Here is a 17222-nt window from a genome sequence, read left to right as displayed (position 1 = left end):
GTGCAGGTTGTGGCAGTATAGATTATGTCCCTTGAATAGTTGAGTACAATTAGTACTTATTTGAAAACCCTACTGTGACATCTGAAATATTTTCTCTTAGTCCTAAGTGACTGGACATGCCCTACTTTTAAGGAGGATGAAATACCTGTGCAGTCTGTTTTCCAGTATTTAGGTAGGAAAAAAACCCATAAGCTCTTCAAGCTATAAATAATTTCTCACTGTAGAGTTTTCATGTATTTTTTTTCCTTGCAAAACACATTGCATATTGACTTACAAGTAAATTTGTGTTAATATACAATATTATATTATATATTATATATTATATATTAAATTATGTTATATATAATATTTATACAATATTTACCACAATTTTAAAAGCTTCTTTATTAATTTGATCTTTTGCTCTAATATATAATCTTATTTTTGTAATATATATATAAAATATTTATAAGTAATGCATCTATCTAAAATTGTATCACCTGATATCTCTAAATTATCACCTGATATTTTTCAATCTGATTTTTAATAATAATTTTAAAGATTACCTATCTTTATTAGGTGTAGACCATTATTAGTCATGAAGGTCCTAAATTTTTCTTTTATTATGTGCCACTTTATATGGCATGCTGTGATACCTTAATTGAATAGGCTAAATAATTTGAGCAGTAATACAGTCTGTGAAACGAAAGTAGCACACCAAAATATTAGTTAATTGATGGGGAGTTAACTCTATCATAATAATTTATACCTAGAAACATAAAGGAAAAGATTACTAGAGGCAGATCAGATTATCTTTTTCTGTACATAACATAATAGTTTGCATTCATCTAGGAAGATATTCCCTAAAGTATCATAGGTACTGAAAGTACACACAGAAACATCAAAGACATTAGAAGTAATTTTTATTGCCCTATAGAAACTGCAGAAAAGAGTAATAGTCAAGTCTTCTAATACCACCTTCATCTTTCAAATAATAGATAACCCATTCTTCTCTTTTGAGAAGCACACTCAGGAGACATGAAAGCTTAAATAAAACATCTTTCCTGCTGACAGAAGTGCTTTCTTGGCATAAAAATCAACCTTAAAAAAGAACATAATGCATTTTATTTCTAATGCATTATGTAGATTCAAATATTAGAGATTGTTACTGAGTTATAAAGTAAAATTAAGAGAAGTGCTATCAATAATAAGAAAAAGCTAACTGGGTGGCTTGAACACAGATCTTTGGCTTAACACTTAAAAGAAAAGGTAACAGCAAATGTAGCAAATATGGATATAAATTATAGGAAGGTTTTTATTAAATGATATATAAATATCCTAAACATTTTCATATCAGTCTGATAAATATGGACTTTTTTTTCACTTAGTGAAGTAGAAGGATAAATGGTGTGTTATTTGTTTGAGCATTTATTGTGTGGAGTGGTTTTTTGATATTTTCCATAGTTTTAACAAACCATGGGCAATGTGATTGACAATATATTTGCTCTGAAAATCTGTTTATTCTTTTAAAGTCTTTTCATTCACCTAAAATTAACCATTTAAAGCAAAAAACAAATGCAGTCCTTGCGCAAAATATTTGACCATCCAAAATGCAAATACAGGCATGAGAAATTGCTGATTACTAAACCAATTTGGCTAATTAGCTTGAATTTCAGAGCAGGATGGGATTCCAGCCAGAGAATTTTGGGACTTAGTATGGCCTCATATATATGTGGTCTCACAGTATGGTTTTTCTGGCTGTTTTACAGAAACGTGCCATAAGCCTGACCTTAGCAATGACAGTTCACCTGATACATCTAAATTATATAAATGTCAGGCCACAGATATCATTGAAATACTGTAAACATATAAATTCAGTTTTTAAGTATGGTTATAATACAACCTTTACAATGTGCATGGTCTCATCTTTCTATACAGCTGATTAGGCACTGAAGTAATCAAGCCTTTTCAAAGATGATAATTTTATCATTTGGAGAAACAATCCCCCATGGATTAACTTTTTTTTTTTTTTTTTAATTTTACCTTATTTCAAGTAATCTTTTCACTGACAATGTCTAATACAGATACTGTTTTCAGCCAAAAGTATGGATATTTGTTTGTAAGAGAGGAAATATTTGTCCTAAGCTGTTCTGGACTGAGTCTTTTTCTGACATTTACTCTTACAGCTGGAGAACATGCCCTTTTAATTTACAAGTACAGATCTAAGCTTAGATAACCAAATGTTATTCAATATTAAAAGAGAGGTGGAAAGCATTTGAATTTCTGGAAATTAATCTGTTCTCATGACTTCATAATAAGATAGGAAATGTGCTGAGAATATTTCAAGTGACTTTCTGAAGTAACTGGAAGTTGTAAAATTCAAATTATTATAGTAATTCAAACTACAGTTGCTCCCAAGGTTAAATCTCATTTAAGACAGAACTTGAAATTTTTAACACATCACTATGTTAGTGCTGAGATTTCTGAGTACTTCTTGTTCTCTTAAACTCATCTGTGGAAGTCAATGCAAACTTTACTCTTTTACATAATGAGGAAGTCAAGGTCAATCTGGAACACTTGACACCACCACTCTAAATGCTTGTTTAAACCTGTTTACAACTTGAGTATTTTCTTGCTGAAAGAATAAAATGCTTAATGTGGTAACTAAATTGGCTGCATGACTTTTATTTCTGGAGCCAGGACCCATAAGCACGTTTCTCCACATATAATTCTCAAGCCTTCTCAACATATAATTCATAATTTCAACAAACACATTCCATCTGTGAGAATGGACCAACAGTAAATGAAAGGCTCAACAGTAATTAATCTTAATTACCTTCTAGTAGAAATCACCACTAGGATGCAAATATTCACATATAAGCCATATTAAGTTTCCTAGTCTGCAGAGAAAAATAGGAAGTTTTACAGTAACGGCCTTTTAATCCTGAAACATTTGTCTGAGCTAAGTCATATGAGTAGTTGTTCTAAATATACTTATTTCTCTCTATCTATCTGGCAGGAAAGTTCGGGTTGTACATCATGTATATGCCTACAGGGTAGCCATGTAAAGCTTAAATCTGCCAGTCTTATAATAGAAATATTTTACGCTATACTAAAATGGACTAATGTTTCTGCAAACTCAAAAAATAATGCATATTACATTCTTTATTGTTAGTATTGTTTTGCAGTTGCTTAAAATTACTTTCAACACATCCATGTCTGTTTAACTTACTTAGATATTTCTATGAGAATTGACACCATGCAATGTGGACTTGCTCAGAGTGGAAAGGTTTTTTTTAGAATACTTTGGATTTGGATAAGGCCAAAGGTGAAACTGAAATGTTTGAATCATTAAAATATTATAATTCATTTAGCAGAGGAAAACAAAAAATGGACTATGCTCAGCTTGCTAGTCTAGACACCTGAGCATTTAGTTTGATCATCATTATGAGACATCATAATAGGCATGGCTATCCATGTGGGTGGGAACAGTTCCTGCTCCCAACCCTCATAAACATCTAGGTAGCACAAAAATGAAAGTAATAATGTCTGAATCATCAGAGGTCTTGTCTCAGATCATAATGCCCAAGCTCCATCATCTTTCCTTCTCCTCTGACTAGTATGGCTGGCTACCTTACTAGGAATTCAGAAATATTTGGCTTTGGATACAGCAGCTGTCATGACCTGACTGGGGCTACACAGCCTATGGGTGCAGAGAGACTCAGCCCTGGATAAACAGGATCCTATGATATATAGGTAGATAGATACCGACAGAGGAGTTTACCTTATAAATTTCTATACTTTTTTTTTCAGAGTAAGCACAGCATGAGAAGTTCTAAGGGAGAAAAAAGTCCTCTTTGGTTAAAACTGAAGTCATTTTTATATCACAGAGACATAAAAAGGCATTGAACAGCCTGCTTTAGCAGCCAGTATCTAATGTTATTTTCTATTTTTCACCTGGGATAACAAATAGATAAAAATATTTCCTCTTCTTGCAGACCAATATTTATGTTTCCAGGCTGTTTTTCTGTTTTTGCAGAAAATTTACAGTTACTGGTAGCTATAGACTCTGACTTTATCAGGATATTTTTCCCTTTTATTTTACTATCTTTCCCCATTTCACGGGATAAATTACCCTTGTAATTCTGTCTTTTTACAATTACCCATGTTATCCCAGGATGTCTCTGGTTTCTAGGTACCCAGCTATCCTTCAAAGATGCCAGCTGCAATTTTCAAGGATGGTTCTGGTTCACATGTCTAGTTCCCAGGCTGGTAGGCATTATCTCTGTTTGTATTTCAGTGGATATTTTCTTCTGGTCAATGACTATTTCCTTCCATTCAGGTCACCTTTCTGACTGCTCACATCCATAGCCTAAAATACTTGGTCAGGTTACACTGAAACAAAGTTATCACCTTTTTTTTCTTACCACCTGTACAGAAGTACTGTGGACTTGTGCACAGATGACAAATAAATCTGTGGGAGAATATAAGACTTTATGAAATTTATGTTCAAAATTGGAGTCTGACTTGGAAAGCCTTAAGCTCTTCTTTCTGCTCAGCAAAGCTGTAAAAGTGTGTTGGCATGGGAAGGGATGTAAAGAATGGTCCATATATGTACATCATTCTAATTTAAGTGGTTCTGAAGAAGATTCATGCCCCAGAAAGACACAATGGAGTTCTGACCAAGAACCTTTATCAGGGGGCAAATGTTTGCTTGACTCATCACAAATTATATTCTTTTCCTATTGTGCTTATGTCAGCCCAGGCTGTACCCATACTCCACTCTTCTTCTTCCCATAGATACAGATAAGGAAGAAAGGAAGAATTGTTATTTCCTCTGGGCCCCTGCACTCTGAGGCAAAATCTGCTCTGTTACGTGAAGAGTCCTCAGTCCTTACTTTCAGATGATAAAGCAAACACATTTCAACAACCAGAAGGATCAAAGAGCCTTAACAGGTTCTGAGCCTGTGAGCAGAGACAGGAACCTGGCACAGCTTTGTTCTGAGGGAACAGTCAGAGAGGCAGGACGAAGTCTTGTAGGGCAGGCATCATCTCTCATGATAATGAGAGACACTTACTGTCTCTCCTGTGAGATAGGATACTAAGACTGGAAACTGACAGTGAAGGAAAATTGCAAGTGAAGGAACTGCAGGGCCAGACTAGGACAAGCAAAGTTGTGTGTTGTTTACTGCCTTCCTTCTCTTTCTCTGCATCTCCAGCCATCCTCTTCTTTCTGTTCAGCACCTACAGCTCACCCAGAGTCAAGCAGAGCTGGAGACAGGAGGAGCTGTCACATTTGCAAAGTGGAGCAGCAAGCAGTCTCTTGGTCTCTTCCAGGGCATTTCACCCAGCAGAGCTCCACAGAACCCCGAGAAGGGAGAACTCCAGGCTGTAGTGGCAGCCACCAGTCATGGGCACTACCCAGGGGCACACACTCTCTGCTATTGTACCTCTGGTGTGGACACGTGCACCTCTGCTGCAAAAGCAGAATCACTGACACATATCTATTGTCTGTCCTAAAGGTACACACTACTGCTTCAAAAGGAATAGACAGATACAGGCAGAAGGTGATAAAAGTCAACAACTCCTTTTAGTAAAGCAAAAGACCCAACAATCAAAAAGAATTCTGATTTTCCAACAGATGCCCCAGGAGCAGTCATATGCAAAAATGCTGCTCCTAAGCTGGGGAGAGGTATCCTCATGGTTCTGGGCAGTTTTTGGGCAGAATTAGCAGAGCTGTTTCACCAAGCCATCACCTGCCCCTGTATGTAACCAGCCATCACCTACCCAGTCCCATCCTCAACACTGCTGCTGCTCTCTGCTTCACCAGTGGACAGTGCCTGTGTGTTTCAGAGACACTTGAAAGTCTTCAGTGTGCTGGGAAGAGAGAGAAAAGGTGACTTGGGGCTCACAGAGCTCTTTGTCTGCCCTTCTCCATGTACAGACCACCAAAAATAGTGGAGGGAGTGAGAAGCTCCTAGCTCCTTGGGAAAGAGCTAGGCCACCACAATGATGTGAGCGTTCCACCCATCTCTACTCCTCCGCCAGATGATTTGGCAGCTCAGCATCAGATGTGTGGCTTCTCACTTACCACATTTCTCCCCCTTTTTTCGTTTGCTGCGGACCTTTCTTTACTCTTGAAAATTAGAGGCAGGAGCAATGGCCACAGGACAGATTTTGACAGTCAAACGTCAATGTACATAAATCCTCCATGACAATACCAATATATTACATTCCCTAATATACTTTCAAGGACTTGATCCTGAAATTACTAGCACTCTGTGTCAGTTAGTTCATATATCCAGTAACTATTGCCTTTTACACATGTAAAAATTGGATTGACTTTTTTTCCCTGATTGGAAAGGTATGCTGGGGCAAAAAATATGGATGCATATTGATTTTTTCAGAGGTCACAAAGAAATCTATTAGGTTGCTCTCAGTAATCTTTTCTTCCAAAATAATCTTCCACTTTTTTTTATAGTAAGGCTGCAACTTTTGTTGCTGAACTGTGTCTGTACTGCAAAGCACATTGTAATTACAAGATCTTGAAAAATAAATGACAGCTGTATTAGAAGATCAGCAAATTGCTCTTCTAACAACTTCTGTGTCATTTCCATTGATGTACCAATTTTTGACAGAAAAATCTCACATATCATCCTGGTTAGAGAATCAAGATGCTGACGGCAGTTTATTTACAGAACAAGAGTGTGAGGGGCACTAACTTCCTTATGACATTAGAATATCAAGATCAAAGTACAGATCTTTCTTTTTGGAAGCCTTGAAAGACTGTTATTCACATCCTAATATTGATCTTGTAGGTCTAGGCCTGTTTACTTAAAGAAAGATTTCATTTTTAAACAAACATGAACCTAATAACCTATTTGTCATTCTCTTTTCCCTTCTTCAGGTTCTCTGAAGAAAAAAAGAACCAAAACAGTTTTTTTTTTAAGTACATGTTTTAGTTTAGATTGAAAGAGGATGTTATGTCAATCCCATGCAAACTGATAGTTCATTGGTTGTTTTATTACATGGAAAAATAAAGCCATTTTTTGTTACGAGAAGTGTCTAGACTTAGCTACTCTGTAAATATTTCTTCTCAGTTACAAGCAGTCATCAGGATTGTTCTCACTGACTTATTTTAGTATTTTAAGGATCAAGAGATTGGCAGTAATGTCTGCCCTTTCCTAGTGGTATTTATTTATCCAAACTGAGGAAATGAGCAAATTACGAAAAACTCTCTACTATCTCTCAGCTCATACTCATTGTTTTCTTACTTCAGAAGTCGTGATATGCAGTGAAACAATCAAAGCTTTTGAGTTCGGAAGTTCCTTGCATCTATCAGTAAATCCTGTCCATAGGTAACTTTGAACTTTAGTGACCTGGAAATGGAAACTCTGCTTAAAGGAAGCAGACATGCATAATTCTCCTTAACCTGACATGCTGCACAGTGTCTTCTACCATTTAGTTGGTTCAGAGTGAATGGGTTTCTGCCAGTGATTTGGCATAAATCTGAAGATGCTACTACAGATATATCAAATGAATGATGGTAAAATTCATAGACTGGTTTAGCAACTGCAAATCAAATGGAAGATTTACTTTTAATACTTTTGAATATTGATATGTTTTATTTGGTCCTAGCTAAAACAAACAAAAAAAAAGCCAAAACCAAAAAAAATCCAAACAACACAAACCTAACAAATGAAGACATTAAATAAAACCAACAAACAAACAAACAAACCAAAAATTATAACAAAACCAAAATAGGTAAAGGCAACCAAAGAAAGACAAGGAAGAGAGGGTCTTTTCTTCATTTAGAAAAGACTCAAAGCAGAAATAATGGTGGCAACAATGACGGATTTGTGATTATGGAAGAAGTGGTGTGATCTGAGTTTCTACAAAAATATCTCCCTTTGAGCACTACATTTATATGCATGAGCACTATTTTATTTTCAGAAGCAGACAGGTGTCTAATAGGACATTTTAATAATTTCTAAGAATATGAATCCTGCAACTGATTGAATGTAAAACTTTTTATATAGTTAGCACTGTAGTATGCCAGTAAAATGAATAGGAAACATGAATTTTAAAAATACAGGAGTGACTATGAATTTATTTGAACAAGATCCCAATGCTAAGCAAACTAGGGAAAATAAACCCTTTGCAAATATACACATGAAGAAAACTGTTATCAGTTCAACCACCCTCTCCATATGCTTTACTTTTCATACAGATATCTTTCAAACACACATAACATATAATTGTGGACTACTAATTGCTCATTTGCAAAACTGTCATTTCAATAGCTCTTTAATACTGATATCTCACACAAACCTATCAATGAGAAGAGATGCAGTAGTGCTCTTATATTTTGTATCTGAAAAATAATACTTTTAATATGACTCATCAAAATGGCAGACATCTAGTTTTCTATGATATCTTTACTGTTTTAAGGAAACCAAATAGATTTGATAAATGACTGATGAGCAGCAGAATCTTGCACAAATGGGACGACCATAAGATTAGGCACTGAGAGAAAGTATGACAGAATGTAGCACCAGAAATGTCCCATTTTTCTTCTTGTCCAGACAAAGCAACCTCAGCCACTCCTCATAAGACTTCTCTAGACACTTGACCGGATTCTTCACTCTTCTGTGAGCAATTGTGTATGTTTGACAAGTTAAAAACAAACGTGTTTTACATACAAGCTTTGTGACAGATCAGTGCCTCATTTTGCATTACTACTCCTTGTGAAATAAAAGGCCTGTGATATTTTTTTAATAATTTTAAAATTATTTATTAGTTTTAAAACCCTTAAAATTAAAACAAAACAAAACAAAACAAGACCAACAACAAAATCCCCAAACAAACAAAAATAGCAAAATCTTCAACTTACAAAATCTGATACTACATTATGAGGTAGACACAGAAATTAAACCAAAAATTAGCTGTGATTCTAGTACAGGTATCAGTTTTTTATTTATTTCCTTCAGTAAGCAAACTCTTAGGTCATATTTTTGATAGAATTAAGATTCCGTTTGGTTCTGCATAAAAATAAGTTTCACTCCACATATGTTTGTAATTCTAAAAAATAATTTTAAACTATTTATTAGTACTTACATAGAATTTAGCACAATGTATGTAGTTCATTAACAAAGGTTATGACAGACAGAGACTTTTCTGGTTGACAATGTGTTAGAAATAGCCCCAAAATATCAGTGGCTGGAATGAGAAGGGCAAGCTTTATTACTTTTTTATATCCACATATGCCTCATTCTTCTTGGTTTTCTCTGTGCATCAGAGCAGCCTGTTAATAATTGGTTTTCTTTTCCTCTCACACAATGCAAGACTGTAGGTTAAGCCATTGGACTTGCTACAGAAACATTTTATTGATGTCCCTTGAAGTAAAATGCCTTCTTCTCACATCATAACCAAGAACAAAACAGAAAAATGAAAAAATAGAATTCAATATATTTTTTTATTTGTAACATTTCTTATTCATTTATATTTTCAAGATATCTCTTATTACTTTAAAGAGTTTGGCTGCTGCAAAACTAAGTGCTTCATCAGTTACCAAATAGTTTTGATTCTGTATTGCCTGGAAAAAATTATTATGTTCATAGAATCCTATAATCAGAGACTGGTTTGAGTTGGAAGAGACTTATAAAGATGATCAAGTTCCAGCCCTCCCTCCACAGGCACGGACACCTTCAAAAACACCAAGTCATTTGTAGGCCACCAAACCTTGACTTCAACACTTCCAGGGTTGAGGCATCCACAATTTCTCTGGGCATCCTGTTCCTGTGCCTCACCACCCTCACCCTCAGTAAAGATTTTTTTCCTAATATCTAATCTAAATATACTGTCTTTCAGCTTAAAACCATTCCCCCATGTTCTAGCACTACATATTTTTGTAAAATATCTCTCTCCAGTCTCAGCCTGCTCTCACCAATCAGGGAAGAAAGACATATTTTTTTCATATTTCCTAAGAGAGTAACTATTACATGTGATGTAATATTTCTACTATTGTCCATGATGTAACATTTGCTCCAAAATACATTTTCAAGTTCAAAGACCACCACGTGAGTGCAATGTATTGATAGGACTATACATCTACCAAGTATCAACCTTACTGCACTATTTTCCCATACAGAAAGCTTTGTATATGTATATTTATATGAATACACACACTCACACACACACACACACACTAACACACACACACACACACACACACACAAATAACAAACAGATACAAGCACAGTATGCATATTAAAAATATTCAGTATGATGGGGGGAAAACAAGAATGAAAACCCCATAGAATAGGGCAGCTTCAATTATCAGTTCACAATATGTGAAAAGTGCAGCTCTATCACTTCACTGAGCGGGCCTCAAAGATCCCCAGGGTCAGGTTTGTTCACTGGATGGTTTCTAAGGTTTAGATTGTATTTGGCATTTTAGCAATCAGAAATTGATCTCTACCACTCTTTCCATCATGTTTTGGACCAGAAGACTCAAGCTGCTGCAAGTAATAGAGCTGTATCGGCAGACCTACTTGGTAAAGTCTGTATAGCCTCTTTCTTCCCTGTACCTGGCCCAGCTAGGGCTATTTCTGCCTATTGATTCCTTTCATAAGCAGCATATTTCATCAAAATCATCCGCACACATGAAATTGGTACAACACATGAGGAACATTTATTGTGGAGTCTATTATTGTCCCAGCTTAGTGAACCATCAAGAATGAAGTGAATCACTGAAGCAAAGCGAGTTGAACTACGAACTCCTGAAATTAGTAAAATATGAAAGTATGTTTAGGCTGAGGGATTTTTATTTAATTTTTCTAGAAATCCTCTCTTTTGTGATGCCTCTAATAGGAAATAAGTTTTCTGCATTTTCCTCTCTTTTGCCTTATCTTCATATTTCAACTTCAGCAGTGCTCGCATATTTAGGACTTTCTTCAAACCCTATTACAGAGCGTCTGCTCTGTTTTGATGCATGCAGTGTTCTTTTGATTATCAAGAAGAGGTGGGATGGGCCAGTGCTTAGTCGTGTTCACTTTAGGGAGTTGGCTACCATGGCAGTGTGGAGGCTGGAGGCTCCAGGAGGAAGAGGCAACTCCCCATAAGGTTTGCCAAGGGCAGGCACTGGCAGTGAGGGCTGTCTTATTGCCCCAGGCAAGATCAAGTCATCTGGGAAGTAAGGGCAGCCACAGTTCTGGGAATTGTGCACTTTCATGGGAATGAGGATAGACCAAAGCCAGTCAGAGACATGGGCCTGCTGATGGGGGATCAGGCTAATGGCAGACCAAAGCAATGTCTCGGACCTGGCAGGGGTGGGGATTCAGGTGGATACTGTGCACGGAAGCTTCAGCTTGAAAACATCTCTCACATCTGGATAGGAAGCCCCTCTGAGTCTCTCTAGCAGAGATATTTGGGTAAGTTAGAAACACCTTCCACTGCTGTCTTTTGAGGTGACCAGTGATATGACAGTGATATAGACACTCTAGCTTGGTACTGAACCCAAACAGCTGTAACCTGGGGAGGAGAGGACCCAGGGGCATAAGGCTGACCCACATTCCTAGCAAAATTAAACCATCATGTTTTTATACATAGGCTGACCACAGAGAGGCTGGAATCAGAAATTCCACATGATCAAATGAGTTTAAGATGACTGCAGCCTCTAACGGCTGCATTAAAAAAGAAAACTTTCTAAAGCAGTAAAAGCTTAAATTATATATAAACTCCACAGCATCCAATACGTAAATATATAAAACTCTATTTAGCACTCACCATGAGCTAATTTAGTAGAATTTACCATAAAGCTGATAAACAAGGTCAGAAGTAATTTACAAAGGACTTGAGTGTGAAAGGCAAAACATATATGGCTGGAAAGGTGAAGCAAACTGCCTGTGGTATTAGATGTAGCTGACAGATCAGAAAAAGATCCCATGTGAAATGAGATAAACAAATAATTTTTGTCATGGTGAAAGAAGTGTTTAGAGAAGGCAGTAGGTGTGCTTGCTATACTTTGAACAAAGATGAGAAAGGCAGAAGGATTTTCCTAAGCAGACACCCACTTTCTCACTTTCAGTGTTCAAAACAATGTGTGGATACCAGGAATTTCTCATGCATTGTAAACAGGGAAAAGGTACTTTAACTCTGCCTCAGAGCTTTTTGCTAGTAATATAAATGCCAAAGGCTGTAAGTGTAGAAGAGTAGTACAGAAACATTGAGTTTCACAAAGGGAAACATATTGGAAAAAAAACACCTGAATTTAAGGTATTTTGTCTAAGACAGGGCAGAAAGTATCATATAGGTAGTGTGGAGATGCCACAGATGAACTCAAAAAATTTAAGCTGAAGGGTAAAAAGGCCATGAGGAACATTGTAAAAAACCCCTCCATCAGGAAAGAAATAGGGAAAAATCATCCTCTGTGCAGCAATCTGAATCAAAAGCAATCAGGAAATGCAAGCACTTGCCAATCAGTAAAGTGCAGTTGAACAGTGAAAGAGAACTTCTGGCAGGTAAATGCTTCAGCCTCATCTACAGGGACTTACTAACCTCACATCAAGCTCTTCCACCCTTCCTCAATGCCGAGCATTATTCTCCACTACAAATAAAGCATGACTCTTTGTGGGTCAGAATGGCAGAATGGGAATCTGAATGATTTGTGACGCTGAAACAAAGAGCACTTTATCCTAGTCACTGGTAGAAATACTGTTCAAGTAATCATGGTTTGTTGCAAGAAAAATCAGGTGAGATCACATTGATCAGATTTAAATGTAAGCTTTTCAAAGTTAGATGCCTATTGTTAGTGACTTACTGGAGGTGTCTTCACAGATGATATAGAAAAGCAGGCATCTCCAGAGGGTGATTCTTTCACCTGCTTTAGACATCGACATTAGAGCAGATTTATCACTCTCTGATAATGCCAAATCTTCTCCATTGACTCTAGAAAGAAAGTGTGTGATAACTGTAAACTAAAATTAATGACTTTTAGATGTTCTAAACTTAGTGACATGACTCCTACATTAGATTAACAAATTAAAAAGATAGAAATTTTGTCCTGTCCCTCTGCACATAAAGTAAGTTAAGACTTCTCTTTCTTCGTGTCTTTTCAAAACTTTCTTCTTTTTTTTTTTTTTTTTTTTGGGAATTGGGGTGGGAGCAGAAAGGATGGGAATTCCATTTCTCCCATGAATTTAAGATACCTTACATATGACAGCAGCATTGTTACTAAAAATATTGCTCATTCAGGAATCATCTTTTGTTTGGCTTGCATGGTTAAATAGTGATACAAGAAAATTTTCTAGATGCTTAAATGCATATATTTCTACATTTGTCTGCAAGTTATCTGTAGCAATGTTTCTAATTGGATTGTCAATTTAGGGCAAATCTGACAATGGTTTTCTCTTTTATTTACATAGCTAACTAAATAAATTTAAAAAGTAGAATTCAATTCTGTGCTGCAAGATGGATTGGCCCTGACTCATATATACAGTGTTAATAAAGAACCTTATCAAGAGCATATCTGTACAGCAGGGAGTTCTAGCTGCAGCAATGCAAACCAGAGCCTTGGGAGAGCTAATATTTAACTAAGCAGTAATCCAATACTAGAACTTATTCCCAGAAGCTTCTTTTAATTACAAGTACAGACCTGAAGTTCCTACTGGTTTCATGAAATGAAGCATCTGTTGGAAGAGAGATCTAAATAAGTGCTTTCAGTGATAGAAAACTTCTATTCCGAGCTTTAAAAGCAGGAAAGTGACAGGATATAAGCCTTCAAATATTCGGTCTCTCATAGTAATGTTTGGTTTATTTGATGACTGATCATGTTTTCTGCACACTTGTTAGGCTCATTTGGTTTATTAGCCTTTCTCATATTCAGTGAAAGACTAATAAAAAATAAATATGCTCTGGTAGTATTGTGGTATTTATTTGCATTTCACATTTTTGTTCACATTGCTATGTATATTATCTGAATAACCCCTAAGATTTCAAATAGAACAAACTGTTTTAAAATACCATAATTTTCATCCACAGAGTTCAAAATACCTTTTAAGAGGTAAAATCATTGTCAGTTTGGCAAAACTTTCCACACTGAGACCTTATGTGACTTTTCCAGAGTTAGTAATACCATCAACAATGTCAATGGCCTCTCAGTGAAAGTGAATCCACTGAGGGAAACACGCTGTAGTCCAGATGAGCTGTTCATTGAGTGCCTCCTCTGCATTAGAAATGCCAGGAGTGGCCTGTTATGCATTTGTCTAAGGATACATCTATGAATGTGAATGAATGCTGTACAGTAATAAATATTATGCATGCATAACATTAATTGCCATCATGGAAGTCATTTCAGATAGACATACACTGGAACCATGGTGCGGATCTGAGTCTTTTGTAAATTTTATTCAAACATGTAGTGTGTGCTGCATACAAGGTTTTTTTGTTGGTGGAGATTTTTTGTGGGTTTTTTTTTTTTTGTTGGGTTTTTTTTAGCTTAATGTGCTAGTTTCTGCTAAAGCTTCTTACAAAACAAAGAACAAAACCAGAAATGCCTAGGGAGAGGAACAACAGCCAGAAGGTGAGACAAAGACAGAGCATGAGAAGTAATCTCAGTTGGCAGGTCCAGCCAGCCACAACAGAGTGATAGTGTGGGAATTTGTTGAGAGAGATTTTCAGGACAGCACTGTCCGCACACAAACCAAGGTACACATTACGCAGTTCATAACACAGCCTTCTGCATTACTGCTACTCTAAAATGCCTGTGCATGGCAGAAATAGTTTGCCCTCATATCATTTGTTGTTCTGTCTAAACTGTACCCAGCCATTTTTATACACTTAAAATTGGCTGAAAGGACTGTGCTTTTAAAAATTTTCAAGATGGTATATAAATCTAGCAATCTAGTTACCTAGATTGTTATACATATCTAGACACAATATAGACTTAAGTTATCACCATTTGTCAGACATGAACTTCCAAGAATAACATTCTCACAGAAATATTTTCATTTGTCTTACATTTGACTGTATAAAAAGCAAAGCAAAATGATTGAGGAGTAACAGATAGATGATTTACAGAAGTGAATGTTGTGCATGTGTTATTGTTCAGCATGCCAGAAAGCTGCTTCTGTACCAAATTGGACTTGGATTTACTTCAATTTGCAGACATCTATGTGCTTATTCTGTGCACTTTGGCCCACCTCCTAAAGGCAGTTTGAGGGCCTAAATTCATTGAAAGAAATGGAAGCTAGGTGCACAAATACCTTTGAGAACCTAGCCTTGTCTAATTATATCCTATGAAAACTCTGAAGTTATAACCATACTAGAGAATTGATCAATGCCAGGCAGCATTCCCAGGTATTGAAAGAGTTTATACTATTAAATTTTTAAGATAGTTGCCAGCATGATTTTATCTTGTGCCAAAGGATTCTTGGCTGAGGCTCATTGGTTTGCATGGAAGTGGAATAATTCTCAGTATGCAGCTTGGAGATATGCACCTTGTTCTGTTGTGTAAGAGTTCATTAGTGGGGATATAGGATCTTTCAAGCCAATTGTCCATAGTTCCAGAAAGTAGTCCTGCACATGTTTTATAGAAACAGTATGAATGGCTCTGGGAGAAATTAAAAAGTAGAGCTGAAGGCTTAGGTTGGCCTTTGAAAGAGCGGAATTTCCTAAAAGCTAGAAAATTCACAGCCTCAACTCAACAGGAAGTCAAGAAAGACAGGAAAGCAAAAAAGACAGATTGGGAAAAGTCATGTGCACCCCCTATTAAATATTTTGTGGCAAAATACAAATCCACTCAAATTCATTGTTAGCTTACAGATACTTGAGTGATAATAATGAAAGAGTGCGTGCCTTTCAGGAGGGCACTGAAATATGATAATATATTTTGGCAATTTATATATATATATATATATATTTAATAGGGTTAGGGGGAATACTACACAGTACTGTGAATTACAAAATCTTACCAGACAAATTTTGGTTGCACTTTGGAATCTGGTCACTTATTAGCCTATTCCGTGCATAAATATCGTGCTGCACTATAGAAAAAAAAAAAAAAATCAAATAGTGATCCATATTGCCCTCAACAAGGAAAACCCCAAACAAATAAAAAATAAAGGACACGTTAGTTTGAATTTTTGCTCCTGATATTTCAATCCTGGAACAGATTCTATTAAAACATGTTCTTTACTCTTGAAATACTCTGATGAATATACCCCCTCTGTGTTTTTTCTAGGTTTTTTATGGCATGTTCTTTTGTCTTGCTTTGATTATTTGTTTTTGATTATTTATTATGTATGCTAAACAGAAAATTAATTTTGAATGTATGCAACTGTTTTTACTGAGATTGTTTAACTGGTGTACCTTTTTTTAAAATAAAATTGCACATAGAATAAATATATATTTATTGCCAAATTCAATTATATTCTTTTATTTGCTTTTAGTTGGTAGTTTGGAATTTTTTTTCCCATGATAATATTTTTTTGAGTGTATTAAAGACATAAAATCTTGTGTTCTATAGGTTAGAATATTTTCCATTTTACATCTTTGCTGCAGGTAGAAATTTCTAGACCAATGAATGTGGGAAATATGGACTTCTACTGCAATATTCCCCAAATTTTTTCCCCTTTTTCTCAGAATTCAAGAAATTAAAGGCATGATACCACTGAAATTAATACCAGATATTTAATTTATGTTACATGCCTTGTATATATTTGTTTTGTAACAATCCATCAATAAGCAAAATTTTACAATAAAACATGTACATTGTGTTTTCAAAACAGGTTTTAAAGCTCTTGGGAGAAAATAAAAAAAAAAAAACATAGAAAGAAAATAAAAATCTAAAGCCTTTCTGCTCTTTCTTTCAGGAAAGAGCTTGCAAGACTGAGATCTCTTCCAGAGAAATTCTAGGATCCTCTGAATGCTGCTTTAAGGAAATACTTTTACCTGCTATAATTTTGAGAGTTCCAAGTATTGTTCCAATTTTTCAAAATATCTGTGTACTTTATTATTAACTTCTTAAGAACATGTTGCCTTACAAGATTGTTTTACTATGTGTTTTTAACTGAAAAACAATCTTTTTAAATTCAAATATTGCTTACCAATAATTCAAGATTTGCTTATTTCTACTGTAGTAACCTTTCCATGATTACACTAATATTACCCCAAGACCAATACACTTTTGGAAAGTTTATTAAATCTCTTTGATAAGAGTGTTTAAACATGAGAATATTAATGTA

This window comes from Taeniopygia guttata, chromosome 1, assembly GCF_048771995.1.
Source record: "Taeniopygia guttata chromosome 1, bTaeGut7.mat, whole genome shotgun sequence".
In the NCBI taxonomy this organism is placed as follows: Eukaryota; Metazoa; Chordata; class Aves; order Passeriformes; family Estrildidae; genus Taeniopygia; species Taeniopygia guttata.
This window is presented reverse-complemented; position numbering follows the sequence as displayed.